The sequence below is a fragment of the Lissotriton helveticus genome, chromosome 7 (genome assembly GCF_964261635.1).
Source record: "Lissotriton helveticus chromosome 7, aLisHel1.1, whole genome shotgun sequence".
NCBI lineage: Eukaryota > Metazoa > Chordata > Amphibia > Caudata > Salamandridae > Lissotriton > Lissotriton helveticus.
The window spans coordinates 1952144669-1952163143 of record NC_136068.1 but is presented as its reverse complement, the minus strand read 5'-3'; the positions used below and the strand labels follow the sequence as shown (position 1 = coordinate 1952163143).

At 42.4% G+C, this 18475-nt stretch overlaps 1 long non-coding RNA gene across 1 annotated transcript; it reads right to left on the bottom strand.

Moving 5' to 3' along the window:
• Positions 1-14142: 14142 nt before the first annotated feature.
• Positions 14143-15492, bottom strand: LOC144767903 (uncharacterized). Its single transcript, XR_013598381.1, has 4 exons — positions 15452-15492; positions 15241-15356; positions 14597-14735; positions 14143-14231 (listed from the first exon to the last, which is right to left on the bottom strand). It is a non-coding gene; the product is annotated as an uncharacterized LOC144767903 (long non-coding RNA).
• Positions 15493-18475: the final 2983 nt, after the last annotated feature.

The following is an 18475-nucleotide window of genomic DNA, read 5'->3' as shown; positions in this document are numbered from 1 at the left end:
ATAAATGTATGGAGGTGTATGTATATATATATTCACTGAATAAATAAGCATTTAAAAAACCTTAGAAATTCACTGAAAAACCATAGGTTTCACCCATGTCATAGTTAGCTGGACATTTCTCTCATACAAAACCATTGAAATTCCCCCGTTATAGTTAGTTCAGCTAACTAAAACTCGCGCACCCGCAATGCACTGCTGATGACATTGTGGAAAAGTAAATTTTGCCATGTTATATGTGCCTACGTGTTCCCGATCCTATGTTGTATGTGCATGATCGATATGCATATGTATTCCTCTCTGATCGATTAAAGACGCAATTATAGTTGTGTCCATCTCTAGTATGCCAGTTTCCAGTTCTCGTGAAAGCAATGAATATCAGGCCTATGTAAACCTACGGTGCCGCATTTTACAGTGTGCACGTTACTTCATTGAATTGTCCCCGTTTCTAGGCCTCAAAAGGGCCCGGACTCAGATTCAGCTCCTGTCTCCTGAACCCTCTCCGAGGAGCGATACAGCCCCCACCTGTATCCCTGACCCTTCACTTACTTCATGCCTCGCAGTGCCCGGCTCGGCCTGGCTCTGCCTCCCAGTCTGCCAAGAGTATGTTATGTTTCTAGTTATCAGCCCAGCCCTCCTTCTCTGCATTCCTAAGCTACTGAATCGCATCAATAGTTTCCGTCATGGTCTAGCCTTTATGTCTCCATGTAAGAGAAATACTGTATTAATATTCATAGAATATTCCTCGCACACACAATACATGTATAATAATGCAGGCACCAGTCTTAGAGTCAAGTAGCCTTTGCCCTGATAACTTTTGGATTCTATCAACATGTACTCTAAACACCAGATACTAGATATGCCCTGGGTACATGTCGCTCTGACACTCCAGACTTTAGTCTCCTCTTCTAGCGCAGAAGTCATAGCCCCCAGTTCTCCCTGGTAACACGTCATTGCCAGTTTGCGCGCACCACTAGGTTAGAGGTCCCAGCTGCTCAGGTAGCCCCCTCCATGTTTCCGCCCCATTTATGACATATTCTGTTACGTTTGCATCACATGTCTATGTATACGCCCTGTACACGCCTTCTTGTTACATCATTTTTGCCCTTATCTTTCGCGACTGTTACGAACCCCGCCTACTGCTACGCCTACTGTATTGAATGTAATGTATTTTGTTTAACTATATATATTGTGCACCCATATTAAAAAGTTGCTAGTCATCCCAGATCCTGCCCCCGGCAGCTGCCATCCTATTCCCATACAGGCTGTCCTGTTCCTGTCCTCTATGCCTGATTAAAGCCTGTAAACTCCAGCTACCTCGAATCTTGACTCTTATTTATTGAGCTATCTGTTTATATGAGTATCCTGAAAAATAGATCCGGTAATTAATTATTTATTTACCACATAATGGCGCCCGAATAGGGACTTGCCCTTTCCCCACGCGCCGGAGAAGCCACGCAGGCCCCCTGATCCTCTGCAGCCGTGACGGAACCATACCGGCCACGTGCAGATATTTCTGCTTCAAGTATCCCTCAGGCCCACGGAGGAGACGGAGGTTGCGGTCCAGCATCCAGACGAGGCGGTGGAGGAACGCGGTGAGTCCCGACCAGAGCCCAAGCCGAGAGTCCAAGGTCCGAGGTATCCAGAGGCCCACCTGTAACTGAAGTCCGAAGTTCGTCCGTCCGTCATCGTAGCAGTCCAGTCCAGTCCGAGGCCTTCCGTTCTTGCTGCCCGGTGAGTACCGTTGCTGGGGTAGTATCTAGACAGGGTCAATTAATTTGTCTCTGGTCCGTGGGTTTGGGTACACAGATCCAACACGAAGTGTCCACCTAGGTGGATGCGGGTCCTGACGTGTCTCTTTATGAGACCGGTAAGTTTCGTACTGTTTTAGCAGTGCATCTAGTCATTCCAGTAAGTTCTGTTCTCGAGAAATTCATGTGTTTCTGTTCTCAGTATTCCAGGTAGTATTCTGTTCGAACTGTTATTTTAAATGTTATTTCATGTGTTTTCAATGTCGTGGTATGAGTGATTTGTTTTCAAGTTATTATTGTGTTTATTGTGTATTGTATTGTGTCTAGATTCCAGTCTAAGTCATGCCTCTGTTCTCGAAGTTACGTCAGTTAAAAACCAGAAAAGGTCTGCTCGAAGAAGCAGTTCCTGTCCCGCCTAGGGACAGTCCAGGTCATTTTATGTATCATAAGCATGGCATAAGTGCCATATTATATCTAGACTTATGGGTCGAGTATACTAAAGATCTAGAAGAGAAATATAGATGGCCTGTATCAGGTACATGGGATGCCGAGTGCATCATGCGAGTAGAAGAAGCATTATGGAAAAAGAAAGCCAGACAGTCCCAGAAAGATGCCATCGAGTTATGGCGCAAAGAATCTCATAAAAGAACAGAAAAAGAAATCAGAAAATCAGAGTTAAGTAGGGAATCCTCAGAAAGAGCTCAAGAAAGGGAATTAATCGAAATAGGTGAACGAGTTAAAGCCGAACAGTCAGACAGACAGAGAAATTCCCTTATTAAGCGTATGTATCCTCTTCTTGCCGAGGGCTTGCCGAAAGCAACCCCGGAAGCACCATGTAATTTTCCGCCGCCATTAGTTCCGATTAAGCTACGTCACAAACCGACCGCAGCTGATATTTTTCTCCCGTCCTACTTGGACGACACAGTCCCCGAATATGCAAATACTGTTCCGCCAGTTCCTGTAAATAATGTAATTCCTGTTCCTCCAGTCGCTGGCCCCGTGGGTCCAGTTAATGTTACAGCACCTGTTACAGTTCCCCCGGTCCAGCCCATAGTACAAGTACCCGCCACGTCAGTCACTCTCCCAGCCCGTACGATACCCGTCGATGATTCTAGTCTAGGGGCCACGGGGGGAAGTCCTCCTGGAACCCCGCCGCAACACAAACGTGTAACGTTACTTGAACTACATGAACGTGCGTTACAGCGTACGCCCAAACCCCAGTCCGTTGCAGATATCAAGCGAGCTCTCACCGAATGCCGTTATGATCCAGTCCCAGGAAATAATGATATGGTCATATATTCATTGCGTGTAAGACGGGTAACCGAGTATTTGGACAACCTACCGGATATGAAAGAAGATCTAGACAGAATATATCGTTTCATCCGTACAGGAACAGACCCAGAAAGTATTGGCGAAGCCATGTCTCAAAGGAAAGCTGAGACTCAGCTCATGCTTCTAAAGTTTCTGATAAATTGTTTAATAAGGGAACAAGATTATCCAGATAAGGATCCGACCGAAATGAAAGTCCTGACAAGGTGGAGTGATCATATAGCCGAGGGAAGACACAAGACACTAGGTGGTATAGAGAGTATGTACAAGTAAATTCGTAAGGAAATAATAAGGTTACACGAGAAACGCAAAGCAGTACAAGTGTCCGAGAAAGAAGACGACTCTGATACTGAAGAGGTAAACGACGAGAATCCCACCAGAATAGCGTATGTAGGTAAAACTAGACTTCCCGACCGACATTCACGTCTAGAACACAAGAAAGTCTTTCCTCCTCCAGCACCAGAACAAGGTTCTCTCGAGCAAGTATTTCAAGCTACCGATCACATTCTGAAATCACGAATCGGTTATAGTGAACTTAGTACCATGCATGAACAAGAACTAGTCCGATCAGCAGTCCGATGGACTACTGATTCTACCACTTTTCCAGACGAAATAGTGGCACAAATGTTTCTGAAACTGCCCCCAGCCGAGCAGCGACTGGTGGGTATGTATATGATCCAGCACCTCATTACACTGTATGAGGGACAACATTCTGATCCAGGTCCGTTACATAATGTTCTGAATGAGTTACTCCAGTATAGATGGAGAGGTCTAGGTACCGATTTAATTAGTATCATTCTAGAACAGCGCCACAAATATAGAACGTTTCTGAATCCGCATTTTGTTCATGTCTCACCTCCAGAAAGTAAATCATTGTACATAGATAGACAGCATCCGTTACGAGAAGTACACCCAGTTAGGACAACGGGTGGTGATCTAGAACGAGTATTTGTTTACACCCCTATCACCAAGATGGAACTCTTAGAGATGAAGAAGTTAATTCCCTGTCACGACAAAGATCCAGCAGGGTTCCATCGAGAATTAAAAGACATGCTCCGTATGGGAGAATACACGTATCATGATATCATTAAAATGTTAAAGGTCCTGTTGCCCGCAGGGGTATATGAAAAACTCAAGGAAAAAGAATGGGAGGTGGGAGAGAAAAAGATAGATTGGACGGCTCTAGAAGCTGAAGATAATTCACGAGTACCAGGTACCGGTCTAGGGGGTAAAGTTAAAGAATTGCCCGAGTTATTGATCCAGGTGTTGCCAAGGTTACTAACCACGAAAAAGGAAGATTGGGATGCAATCTCAGCTTGTAAACAGAAACAGGATGAAGACACTAGTGATTTTTATTCTAGATTTGAAAAATGTTTTATTATTAACAGTGGTCTGAAGACAGGTAGTGAATCGTACCCTCATCTTTTTGTTACCAAACTAGTCGAGAATTCAAGTCCACAAGTTAAAAATCGAGTTTTGAAAGTCGAAAGTAGTTGGCAAGCTAATACTCCGTCCCAAATGCTTCAGATGCTCCAGTATCACCAGAACAGAATCAGGGAAGAGCAAGAACACGAAAGGAGACGTATGAAAGACACAAAAATGAAAGTATTAGTTGCACAATCTGTTCCACAAGACAGTCAGAAGAGGGGTCCGAATCAAGCCAGTCATCCTGCAGCTCCCGTTAAAGGGACTTGCAATTACTGTAAACAGCCAGGTCATTTTATAAACGAGTGTGCAGTTCTGAAACACAACATAGCTACTGGTAAAACTAAAGAAAGACCACGTCCGCCTAGACAAGAACAAGTTTCACAGACTTCTCAGTCACCACAGAATGCACAACAGACAGTTCCAGTACCGCAGCCTATCGCTGCAACACAGCATGTTACACAGCAGATGTACCAGTATGCCCAGTCAGAGTATCCAGAGTATCAACAGTATTCATGAAACAGCCTAGAGAGGGAGGTAGGCTTGCCTCTCATCGAGATACCTGTAGATCAAGAGGGTCCCTATGTACACAGTCAAGTATTAGGGAAAGACAGAAAGTTTCTGATTGATACAGGGGCAAGTAGGACTACTATCAGTCATGACGAGGTTCCAGGGGCTCCGCTCTCAGGCTCTAGAAATGTTTCCCTTGGATTTTCAGGAAAGCCTATAGTTAATGAAATTTCAAAACCAGTTACTCTAGAAGTTGGTCCATTGTCCCGAACTACTGCTTTGTTACTCACGAAAGCATGTCCAGAAAATTTATTAGGCATTAAGACGTTAAAAGAATTAGGTGCAGTGATATGCTGTTCCCCAGAAAGAGTCCGATTGTTTTTAAGAGACTTTAAAGGTCACTATGTATTACGTGATTTTGATCCAAGACTTTTGAATGTACCGCAGCATTTATGGGCGCAAGGTCCAACTGATGTAGGTTTTATGCAAATCACACCCCATCGTGTGACTCTCAAGCAAGGTATAGTTTTGCCACGAATCAGACAGTACAGATTGCCACCTGAGGCTGTAGCAGCGTTATCCAAAATTATTGACGAGCTTATTGCTCAAGGAGTGGTTGTAGAAACTGACTCCAATGTATGTAATTCTCCTATCATTCCAGTCATGAAACGTACTGATCCAAATACATCTCCAGTATATCGATTAGTGATTGACCTCCGAGAACTTAATAAATGTATCATACCTCAGTACCCAGTAGTCCCAGATATTTCATCCCTATTGACAGCCATTGATTCTGAAGCTACGTTCTTCACTGTTATCGACCTCAAGAACGCATTTTTCAGTGTCCCCATTCATCCAGACAGCCAGTACCTTTTCGGTTTTTGTTTAAATGGAAGGAGCTATAAATTCACACGAGCTCCTCAAGGTTTCACAGAAAGCCCTAGTATTTACAGTCAAGCACTTAAGAGACAACTAGACAATATTCACATGCCAACTGACACTGCCCTGCTCCAGTATGTCGATGATCTACTGATCACAGCCCGTTCTGAACGTGACTGCGAGCGTGCGTCACTTACAGTCCTGTATTTTCTGGCCGAGCAGGGGCACAAGGTGTCCCCTTCGAAGCTTCAATTCTGTGTCCAGCAAGTGATCTACTTAGGCCACTTACTGTCCAAGTGGGGTAGGCAGTTGACACCAGACCGTATCCAGTTAATAGCGAGTCTTCCACAGCCCAAGACACAGAAGGAGGTACGAGCTTTTATTGGCCTCACTTCTTACTGCAGACAATGGATTCCTCAGTATGCATTTCTAGCTAAGCCACTGATACAGTTAACGACACAGGAGGTAGCCGTATCGACTGTCCTCCCTTGGACCCAGGAACATACACTTGTTTTTAATGAATTAAAGAAAGCCTTATGCCAAGCACCTGTTCTAGCAACACCGAACTACAGTAAGCCTTTTACACTTTTTGTTACAGAACGTGATGGTACTGCATTATCTGTTCTCACACAAGATCAAGCAGGACAGTACAAGCCCTGTGCTTATTTTTCGAGCAAATTAGATCCAGTAGCCCAGGCTTTGCCTGCGTGCCTCAAGTCAGTTGCAGCCACAGCCCTAGCTATCAGACAAAGTGATTCCATAGTGTTAGGACACTCCCTGACAGTACAAGTTCCACACTCCGTGGAAGTTCTTTTAAACCCGAACACAGACTCAGCACTTGACAATTGCACGTTTAACAGGTTATGAACTTACACTGTTCCAGCCACACATAGAAATCAGACGCTGCAACATTCTAAATCCTGCTACATTGTTGCCGTCAGTTACTTCAAATCCTGCCACACATGACTGTGTGGAAGTAGTTAACACTATGACCAAGCCAAGACAAGACCTGACAGACATTGCATTACCTAATCCCGACCTGACACTTTATGTGGATGGTTCATGTATGAGAACAAGTACAGGAGAACTAGTAGCCGCGTATGCAGTGACTACTGAAACCGAAGTTATAGAAACACATCGTATTGACACCCTGTCTGCTCAAGCAGCAGAGCTAATTGCTCTGACCCAAGCCTGCATACGTGCCAAGAACCTGAAAGTAAACATATACACAGATTCACGTTATGCATTCGGAGTCGTTCACGACTTTGGAGTACTCTGGCAAGAAAGAGGTTTCATGACTTCTCATGGAACCAAGATTCAGCATGGTCTCCTTATTCAAGCTCTGTTAGATGCAATACATTTACCGACAGCTATCGCTATCATGAAGTGCAAAGCACATACGAAAGTTACTGACATCATTTCCCAAGGTAACGATCTAGCAGATCGAACAGCCAAACTTACAGCTCAGACTCCAGACATTCCAGTTAACACGACACTGACACTCACTCCAGACCCGACTACTTGTATGACAGTTAAGGATCCTACACAAGATGTCATAGACATACAGTTGCATGCTACTCCCGAAGAAATTAAGAAATGGTCCGAACAAGGAGGGGTCCAGACAGATCAGGGATGGGTGACGAAGGGAAAAGCCACATGGTTTCTCCCCGACTCTATGGTTCAAGTCATTATTAATACCGCACATAGTCCAGCACATCTAGGAGAAAAAGCTATGTTAGACAGTATTCAGAACCTTTGGTTCAACAAGCATTTACGAGCTGCAGCCAAGCAGAAAGTCCGTACCTGTATGATATGTTGTCAATTCAATCCAGGTAAAAGTGTCCCGGTGGAACAAGGTGGATTCCAACCTCCTGACCACCCTTTTGAAGTCCTCCAGATGGATTATATCCAGATGGAGCGATGTCGAGGTTTCAAGTATGTCCTCGTAGTTGTATGCGCTTTGTCCAGGTGGACAGAAGCATACCCAGTCCCAGATTACACAGCCGCGACCACTGCCAAGCAGTTGGTTCGTGAATTCTCTCCCCGCTATGGACTCCCTAGGGTCGTGTATTCTGATAACGGCCAGCCATTCTCATCTGAGCTTATGAAACATGTTTCCCTTCTGTTAGGGTACCAGTGGAAGTTCCATTGTGTGCGCCATCCTGAAGCAGCCGGTCTCGTAGAGAGACATAATCAGACCCTGAAAATCCGCCTTGCAAAAATATGTAAAGAGAAAGGTGTAGACTGGCTAGTAGCCCTGCCAGTTGCTCTATTCTACATGAGGATGGTTGCACATTCCAGATCAGGTCTGTCCCCGTATGAGGTCGTATTCGGCCGCCCCCCAAACATGTGGGGTACACCTAGACCCCGCAGTATTACAGATGTTTCCAGTAATATGCTGACAGATTACCTAGCTTCCTTGATGTCTGTCCTACACTCTTGTCGTTCACAGGTTGCCGCCGCATTTCCAGACAATACTGAAGTGAAACCGCATGAGGTCATTCCAGGCGACCTCGTATTGGTCAGGAATTTTGATCGTTCAAGCCCGCTGGAGCCCCGTTGGAAGGAGCCCCGCCTAGTATTACTTCCAACAAGGACTGCAGCCAAACTAGAGGGAAGAAAAGGATGGGTCCATCTGTCCCATATCAAGAAATTCCATGGAATTCGTGAAAAGACATTTGCAAAGGACTGCCAAAATTCTAAAGACTGCCTAAAAACAGACTCTGAACTCAATTCTGAACTTAAAGTCCCTCTGTTAGAGGAAACTCCGCAGCAGGAGTATAAATTGAAACTCAGGTCTAGTAAAATAAGTCAGCCAGTTTAATTGTCTAAGTCCCTCTCGGGTGAAACGGTTAGACAGGTTTCTGACATGTATGAGATAGACCCCCATAGTGAGAGAGTTAGTCAAAACTCTATGAGATGTATCATTGTTCTAAGTTTTCTATTATATGTGAGTCTTATGGTTACCTGCACAAGTTATGCATTACATTTATGTTTTCCAATTTCACATGTAAATATGTTTTCTAATGCTACAGTAGAGCACACATTTAGTGACCTGCCTCCTCACGAGCTATCCTATCGTCTTGCTATGCGAAATAATACATTCATCAGAATGTTACACTATTCACACCAGACCAGCAATGCCACTAATTGTTGGGTGTGTGGTCGACTCCCCCCTTTCCAGACACCGAAGGGAGTTCTGCCACTCTTTCCTTATCCGTTTTCACATAATGGTTTGTGTGGAGCATGGTCTACGTTAACGTCATCCTCCAATGATATGTCCCTTCTGAATAGAACATGTTTTCCAGACAAGCAAGGTCTCTCCCATAGAACAGGGTTAGATCTAGAAAATGAAGTATATAATTTAGGTAATTATTCTTCGAATTTTATGGTCCTGAATGTTCAGTCTGATACTACTCCAGATTTGCCTGCTATTTCAGTACTACCAGTCAAAGGCGAATTATGTGTCAGAAAGAATGGTTCCGCACATGTAGGACATAGTGATTGTACTACTACTGTCGAGTATAGTGACAGTGGGAAATCTATTTTCAAAGCCTCACGTCATTCTTATTTTGTTTGTGGTCAGACCGCATATGTTCGTCTGCCCCTCGATTGGGATGGAACATGTTACATTGCCTTCCTACTGCCACCAGTTTTTCTAGCCCCATCTGATTATCATAGGAACACACATCTAGTACACGTCAGACATAGAAGGGAGATCGAGTCCCCGATTGTCGATCAAACTGAAACTACTCTAGAACAATATCAAGACTTCAATAAAGGTTTCTTCTTCTTTATAGGACCTATCCAGAATAGTAAGTTAATACGCAGACTTACCAGAACCCTTGAAGCAGTAGTGAATGAGACTACTTCTGCTCTAGGTAACCTAACTGAAGAGCAATCTGCTATGAGATTTGTCGTGCTCCAAAATCGTCTCGTTCTTGACGTCATACTGGCCGATAGAGGAGGAGCATGTAGAGTCATCGGATCTAGTTGCTGCATTTTCATTCCTAATAACGCACCGTCTGTTTATTCAGCTATAACCAGACTTCATAAAATTGCCCATCAGTTACACCAGAATCCAGGCACCTGGACATGGTCCGGTTGGCTCTGGAGTATCATATCTGCCTGGGGATGGAAAGTATTGTCATTCCTAGGTATTGCAGTAATGATCATATTCAGTTGCTGCCTCTGTTTACAATGTGGCCCTGCGATTTGCGGCATTTGTGCTACATCCTGTATTCCTAGTCCTAAGTCCCGTTCCAAGACAATTCGAGACGAGCGAATGATGCTATATGAAATGATAGATGGTATCATGAATATTGATGTTTCCTGATGGAAACGTAGGGCACAAGGAGGGAATGTGGAAAAGTAAATTTTGCCATGTTATATGTGCCTACGTGTTCCCCATCCTATGTTGTATGTGCATGATCGATATGCATATGTATTCCTCTCTGATCGATTAAAGACGCAATTATAGTTGTGTCCATCTCTAGTATGCCAGTTTCCAGTTCTCGTGAAAGCAACGAATATCAGGCCTATGTAAACCTACGTTGCCGCATTTTACAGTGTGCACGTTACTTCATTGAATTGTCCCCGTTTCTAGGCCTCAAAAGGGCCCGGACTCAGATTCAGCTCCTGTCTCCTGAACCCTCTCCGAGGAGCGATACAGCCCCCACCTGTATCCCTGACCCTTCACTTACTTCATGCCTCGCAGTGCCCGGCTCGGCCTGGCTCTGCCTCCCAGTCTGCCAAGAGTATGTTATGTTTCTAGTTATCAGCCCAGCCCTCCTTCTCTGCATTCCTAAGCTACTGAATCGCATCAATAGTTTCCGTCATGGTCTAGCCTTTATGTCTCCATGTAAGAGAAATACTGTATTAATATTCATAGAATATTCCTCGCACACACAATACATGTAGAATAATGCAGGCACCAGTCTTAGAGTCAAGTAGCCTTTGCCCTGATAACTTTTGGATTCTATCAACATGTACTCTAAACACCAGATACTAGATATGCCCTGGGTACATGTCGCTCTGACACTCCAGACTTTAGTCTCCTCTTCTAGCGCAGAAGTCATAGCCCCCAGTTCTCCCTGGTAACACGTCATTGCCAGTTTGCGTGCACCACTAGGTTAGAGGTCCCAGCTGCTCAGGTAGCCCCCTCCATGTTTCCGCCCCATTTATGACATATTCTGTTACGTTTGCATCACATGTCTATGTATACGCCCTGTACACGCCTTCTTGTTACATCATTTTTGCCCTTATCTTTCGCGACTGTTACGAACCCCGCCTACTGCTACGCCTACTGTATTGAATGTAATGTATTTTGTTTAACTATATATATTGTGCACCCATATTAAAAAGTAGCTAGTCATCCCAGATCCTGCCCCCGGCAGCTGCCATCCTATTCCCGTACAGGCTGTCCTGTTCCTGTCCTCTATGCCTGATTAAAGCCTGTAAACTCCAGCTACCTCGAATCTTGACTCTTATTTATTGAGCTATCTGTTTATATGAGTATCCTGAAAAATAGATCCGGTAATTAATTATTTATTTACCACAACATCACATATTACATCCCTCATGACATGGAGAGTGACATCACTGATGGCATCATCCAGTGAATGTGTGTCTTTCTGAAAAATACATATTTTTTATATATGTATATGTAAAGGTCGATGGAACAATAAATGGGTAAATTAGTGTCTGGATGGATTTTTTTTGTAAAAATGATTGCATAACTGACTTATTAAGTGTATCTTAGTGAATACATGTATTAGCAAGTAATGTTTAAATATGTAAATATCTGTATCAGTGTCTCACTCTGTCTGTAAGTGGCTGCATGGGTTGGTGACTAGCTTTATGAGTGTGTATATGGGTTATTAGTTTGTTTTTTGAGTATCAGTATGAGTGTCTGTATGGTTCGGTGAGAGATATTACTTAGCGTATAGATGCATCAATGAGTGACTCACTGTTTGTATGTGTTTTGAACACAGCATGTGCGCAGCACTGTATGGGTGGATGAGTGTGTATATGGGTGTGTTCGTGAGTGAACGACTGTCTCAATAGTATCTTAATGAGTAAATACATATGTTTTAATCTAGTAAATGTCAGTATTGATGTATATAAGTGATTATAAATGACAGTGACAGATTGGAAGAGTTCCTGTATAAATAAGTACGTGTTTCTATACCTGTTTGTTTAACAGAGTGAGTATGTGTACGTTTAAGTAGAAATAAGTGTAGTGGTGTGTGTAGACCTGTATATGCAAGTAAATGGATGTTTGATAGTTTATTTCCATGTTTGAGTATGTGTGTGAATAACTCTATGTATAGGTGTAGGTGTGTATCAGGATGTATACGTGTATGAGTACATATGATGAGTGAGTACATGTATGAGTGACTATATACAACTACTGCTGAATGAGTGAATGTCTATGTAGATGCTGGAATTATTAAATAAGTTGTTGTAACTGGTATTGGTATCTCCATTTTTTGAAAATGTTAGTTCCTATTTTTGAATGTGTGTATCAAAGGTAATATTAGGGTGAGAGGAGGTCTGCCACTCTTTCACAAGGATCATGTCATCAGTGATGTCATCAGTGATGTCATTTGAGATTTCATCAGTGATGTCATGAGTGATGTCACTGACCATGTCATGAGTGATGTAATATGTGATGTCATCAGCAGTGCATTGTGGGTGCGCGAGTTATAGTTAGCTGAACTAACTATAACGGGGGAATTTCAATGGTTTTGTATGAGAGAAATGTCCAGCTAACTATAACATGGGTGAAACCTATGGTTTTTTCAGTGAATTTCTAAGGTTTTTTTAAATGCTTCTTCCTAACTATAACGTGGCTGAAACCTATAGTTTTTTCAGTGAATTTCTAAGGTTTTTTTAAATGCTTATTCCTAACTATAACGTGTGTGAAACCTATGGTTTTTTTCAGTGAATTTCTAAGGTTTTTTAAATGCTTATTCCTAACTATAACTTGCCTGAAACCTATGGTTTTTTCAGTGTATATGTATATGCACTGCAAAACTAAACACCTACTTCCTTTACAAAGAAATGGAAAGTTTGCATCTCTACAACATCTCTAATTTTGCACCTTAGTCATCTTCCACACAATCAACACAATAACCACAAATACACACACCTACTTGCTACCATTCTTGCCTGAGCTTATCAATTATTCTTCTTTAATTCAAATGTAAAGTGCAGGCCCTTTATTCAGCCTTCTTGCTAACTACTACCCATGAATAATAGGACAAAAGGATCAGGGCAGCAGACCAGGTCAAGCACTACGGATCATTTTGTTCCCAAATGTTAGTGGTGCACACTTTTCTAGCATCCGCTGCCGTAGGATGCGTAAATAATCCAATTATCAAAACAAAGTAGAAGGTGCACGCAAACAGAGTCAATTTCAATATTGTTTTTTGTATTAATTCTTCTTTATTCAGAAAAGTTTCGTCACGCAGCATAGGCACAGCCAACGCGTTTCGTTCCTCTTTTAGCCTTGGGAACTTCGTCAGGGCTGTAAAGATTACAAACATATACATACATAAATATTTACTCAAAATGAACAAATTGAAACATTAATATTAAGAACAAAACCCAAAGAAAAAAAGACTGAGCTTAGATGCTCCAGAAATTAATGACTGACGTCGCACCAAGTGATTAAAAATACGGTCTACCAAGAACTGGACTGGTTTACACTATAGTACAATAGTGACTGAAGTACGTGACCCATGTACACACATTTTTGTTAAAAAAGCAAATAAACTGCTTATTTATAAAACACATGTCAATTTCAAATTTATTTACATCGTTATTATGTCAGGGAGGACAGTACAAAATAGTACCCTGTAGACCATGAGATTGATAGGTTTGCTAGGAGGAAATATGTTAACCAAATATTTGATAAAACAATCCAACTCTGGTTTTATGTCTGATGAAAAGGGCCTACATAAACAGACACAAAACATAGGAACCGATAAAATATATACAATAATTTTGGTTAGAGAACAATGTACTGACCTCCTAACCATCCTAAATCCAAATATTGAGTCCAATAAAAGAGGGCATATATCAAGAAGAATAGAGACCAATAACCAAAAAACAATATTAGTAAGAGAACCATGCAATGGAAGTTACATTTATTAAGGAGACATCCTATAGAAAGAACCTCTACACAAGGTTGTCAAATGTTAGTAATAGAGCGCAGTTGCTGAGAGAAAGGGGGAAAGGTGCTTACCAATTTATTGTAAATTTCAAGAGCTGAAGTACGAACTCAGTTTGGACCGCGGCTCAGCGTGATAAGCTGTACCAGCATATAGTGTTCTCCTGGAGTAAGACAAGGGGAACATAAGTAATTATCGGTATGCTTAAAAAATGGAATGTGAGTAAATAAGAAAGGACATGTTAATAAACTATATGGGGGAGAATCATATAGGTTAGTACGGTGGCATAACTAGTAACCGTCCTTTGAGCAGACATGTTGATCAAGCACTCGTCACGGCTAATAATGAGAGTCCCGCCATCAAAAAATAAACGAGGAAACATTTCTATATATATATCCGTCCGCTGAGGCAAATAATGTCTGCAGAATGATTATTATATGATACTGGGAGTAGGGATAAACACAGGGACGAAAACAAAATAAAATGAGACCCTGTGATCCTAATTGTCCAACCCCGGGGTTGATGTACCTTGAAAAGTGACTATCACGTCTCCGCTGGTTGTCGGTTCAAATGGCTCTGTTTCATGCGGTAAGTGCAAGTTTCCAAAACATTAGTCGTCAATGGATCCGATCAGTTAAATCACAAAAAGGAATTGAGTCAATATTATCTACGAAAAAATTATAAGAAAGAAAATTACGTCACATGAATAATGAGAGTCCAGTCTTAGAAAAAGTACACATGTGTGGTGACATATCCTCATTTAATAACCGCTCCAAAGTATGTATTGGTACGGATCAATGCCACCTCGAGGCACAAGGGAATTCCAATAAATTCCATAAATTATATGGGAGGATGGGTACAGTTACCACCAATAAGGATGGACCACCTGTTGTAGAAATACAAGTTTGGCACATTATTAATCAATGAGATTAATAAGAGCATACATCAGAATTCCTTATTCAAAAAAGAAGTAAACCAAATTATTACACAAAAAAACGTGTGCCTAATAATAAGGCCAAAAACGATACAGTTTGGAAGAATTATATATAAACATAATAAGTGAGACAGTAGTGCCAATTATGGATCCCGAATCGCATGTGCCTAATAATAAGGCCAAAAACGATACAGTTTGGAAAAATTATATGAGTACATAATATATGAAGCAGTAATACCAATTATGGATCCTGAGTCGCATGTGGTCGTATTCCCACGCCGAGGTCCCCCGAGGTTAGGGAAGTATAAGGCTTCTCCAATCCAGTAGGAGGAGAAGAATTACGGGACGCCGAACCTGGTGTTAAAAGAACCGGGTTCAGGAACCAATATATAAAATGCCGCAAATTGCATAAGTAAATCCCCCCATCCTGCTGTCTAGAGAGCACATACCTGTGGTATGGTGTCGGTTCCGATTTCTTCAGCAAGCGTGGCTTTCAGCAAAAGTGCCGCCATCGTCATCTTATTTATATTGTGGAAAGTGAAATCGGTTTCACCTGCTTTGCCTTAGACCCATGTCATGTGACAGGGTCGAGCCCGACTTCAGATGGTAACCCGCGCCATAGTTTAAGGTGAAAGAAAAGTGAATATTAATGGTCCGAAAGTCGACGTAGTTAATCCCAAAGGGACAGGAAAAAAATATGAAGACTAATTCCGCATTAGAAAAAATATATAAGTAAAGCCCGACATGGTTCGTGTCAAAAAGACCTGCCCGCATGAAGTGATCGATAGAGCATTGTTTTGTTCATATAAACACATCGTGTCTGTGGATTTAATATTGGTAATTTTAATGACCATAAGAGATCCAAAACGAGAATAAAGGATGTCCAGAGTCCCTGTGATTGCATATCGTGGAAGGGCCTGACTTTAGGTAACAACAGGCGCCATATTGGAATGGGGGTATGAGCAATACTATCTCCCATATAAGAAGACTAAAGGGTATTGTTCGGTCCATGAAAATCTAGTGGTGAAAAAACCAAATGCCACTTCAAATATTTGGGCGGCGCAAAGTTAAAGCAATAAGTCACAAAAATAACATCTATATTACGATGCCTGTTGCCTGTGTTATCTCCAGTAGGGATATCTCTGGCGATAGCTGTAATTTACATGAAAGAATTAACTATACGTCCTTAGGCCAAAGGAATGATGCAGTAAATATTAAACCAGAGTTGGATTATCTATAGAATAAGGTAGAAAAAAGGGACACATCTGCAAGCATATAACCATATTGATACATAGAAAAGGGGTGAGATTATCACATAGCCCAATCTTTTGTCCATTAGCAAATGCAAAATTACTAGATTTCCAAATTTCACATTAAGTAAATTATCTGGGAGTGAAGGGCCCGAATAAACACTAGAAATGCACATTCGGTATCGCATACGCTCATCATAAACACAAATACAGAACATTTACAGTGAATTAATATCAGATGCATCTGTCTAGGCCTAATTACAAAATCATTTTGCATATTAGGTTCTAGAAAGTCCTATAGCTTCGTATGTAGTTCCTCATGATAGTCTGATTGGGAAACACAGTTCTAATTCAAGAAAAAGTGAAGTTCCCTATCCGTATTATGCCCCATCTGGGTGGCATTCAAGCGACAAATCCATCTTGCCTCTCTTTGGCGGAGTACCAGTTCCCGGTCTCCACCCCGAGCATCCTGTGGAATGTGGTCAATGCCCAAAAACCAAAATGTTAGGTCATCGGGGTGGTTGTCATTGTAATGTGCACTGACTGGGTATCTTATATCCTTATTAATTATCGTCCTCCGATGTTCTTGAATTCTGGTCTTTAAAGGGCGAGCAGTGCTACCAACATAGATTATATTACAATTGCAGCCCAAAATGTATACCACATATGGCGTGTTGCAATTGATGAATTCATTGATCTTGAAAATTTTGGAAGCATTATATGCAAACTCCCTAGTCTTATTGCGTCCGAAGGGGCATACATTGCATGTCCCACATGTAAAGAAACCAATTGGTTTCGGTGGGAACCATATCTTCTTGACGTTTGTTATGTAGCTTTACCACAGAGTATCTCATAAGGATTTTCCTCTGCGGTAGGTTATTTGGGGTCGGTCAGTGATTATATTCGATAAGCTACTGATGTTCTTAAGGGTTGCCCAATTCTTTTTAAGGATATTGTACACCTTGTTGCTGTTGGTATTGTATTGGGTGACAAATCTAACCGGGCAGTCCTTTTTTCGAATTGATTTTGGATTTCTTTGTTTTGTACAGAGGGTATCTTCTCTATTGAGGTTGATCGCCCTTTCGACCGCTGTCTGTACAATTTTTTTCTTGTAACCTCTTTTCAGAAATCTATTGTTTGCTTCCTGTATATTGGTAGCAAACATATCCTCCTGACTGCAATTCCTACGTATCCGTACCATCTCTCCATAAGGGATGTTATTAATCACAGATTGTGGGTGAGCACTCTCGGCTCGAAGTACGGCATTACAGGCTGTTTCCTTTCTAAACAGTGTACTTTGGACAGTATTATTTTCAATATAAAAATGAATGTCCAGAAAGTCTATGTTTTCTCTTCCCTGTTTCATGGTAAGTTTGATGTTGAAATGGTTATCATTAAGATAACAATGAAAAGCCTCTAGTTGTTCTTAATATTAATGTTTCAATTTGTTCATTTTGAGTAAATATTTATGTATGTATATGTTTGTAATCTTTACAGCCCTGACGAAGTTCCCAAGGCTAAAAGAGGAACGAAACGCGTTGGCTGTGCCTATGCTGCGTGACGAAACTTTTCTGAATAAAGAAGAATTAATACAAAAAACAATATTGAAATTGACTCTGTTTGCGTGCACCTACTGCCCATGAATAGCAGTGGGTAATTTGCACACTTCCGTCCTTTCCTGCGTCTTTTGTACCACACACTGCGGCATGTTTACAAACACCTTGTGCCCCTTTTACAACCTGTTCCGGTTTCGCTTTTGCTGCCATTTTGTTGTTGTTGTGCCTCGGAGCCCGTCCCCTCCACCACGATCCCGCCTCCCAGCTGCTCCTCCCTCGCCCCTCCCCTTCCACTATCCACATATGACAGATGCCTCTGCGCGCAGCGTTCACGCGCAGCGGATGCGCCTCAAAGGTGCGCCAAAGGTAAGCCCGTCAACGCCCGTCCGCGCCTGGACGGCGCCCAGCGCCAGACCCCCTGGTCCTCGCAAAACCCACCCCACCCGCATAACGTATGATGCCGCTACCCTCTTTGCCCATAACCCCGGACGCACACCTCAATGCTGCGTAGCCGCCCCAGGACACACCCATGGACCCTTCACCTGCCACTCCTGCAAGTTCTCCTGCATCAGGACCCACACCAAATCCACTTCCTCCAAACACAGCTCCGACACTAACCACCTGAAGTGCATCCTGCTGAACACCCGCTCGGTCCACAGACACGCCA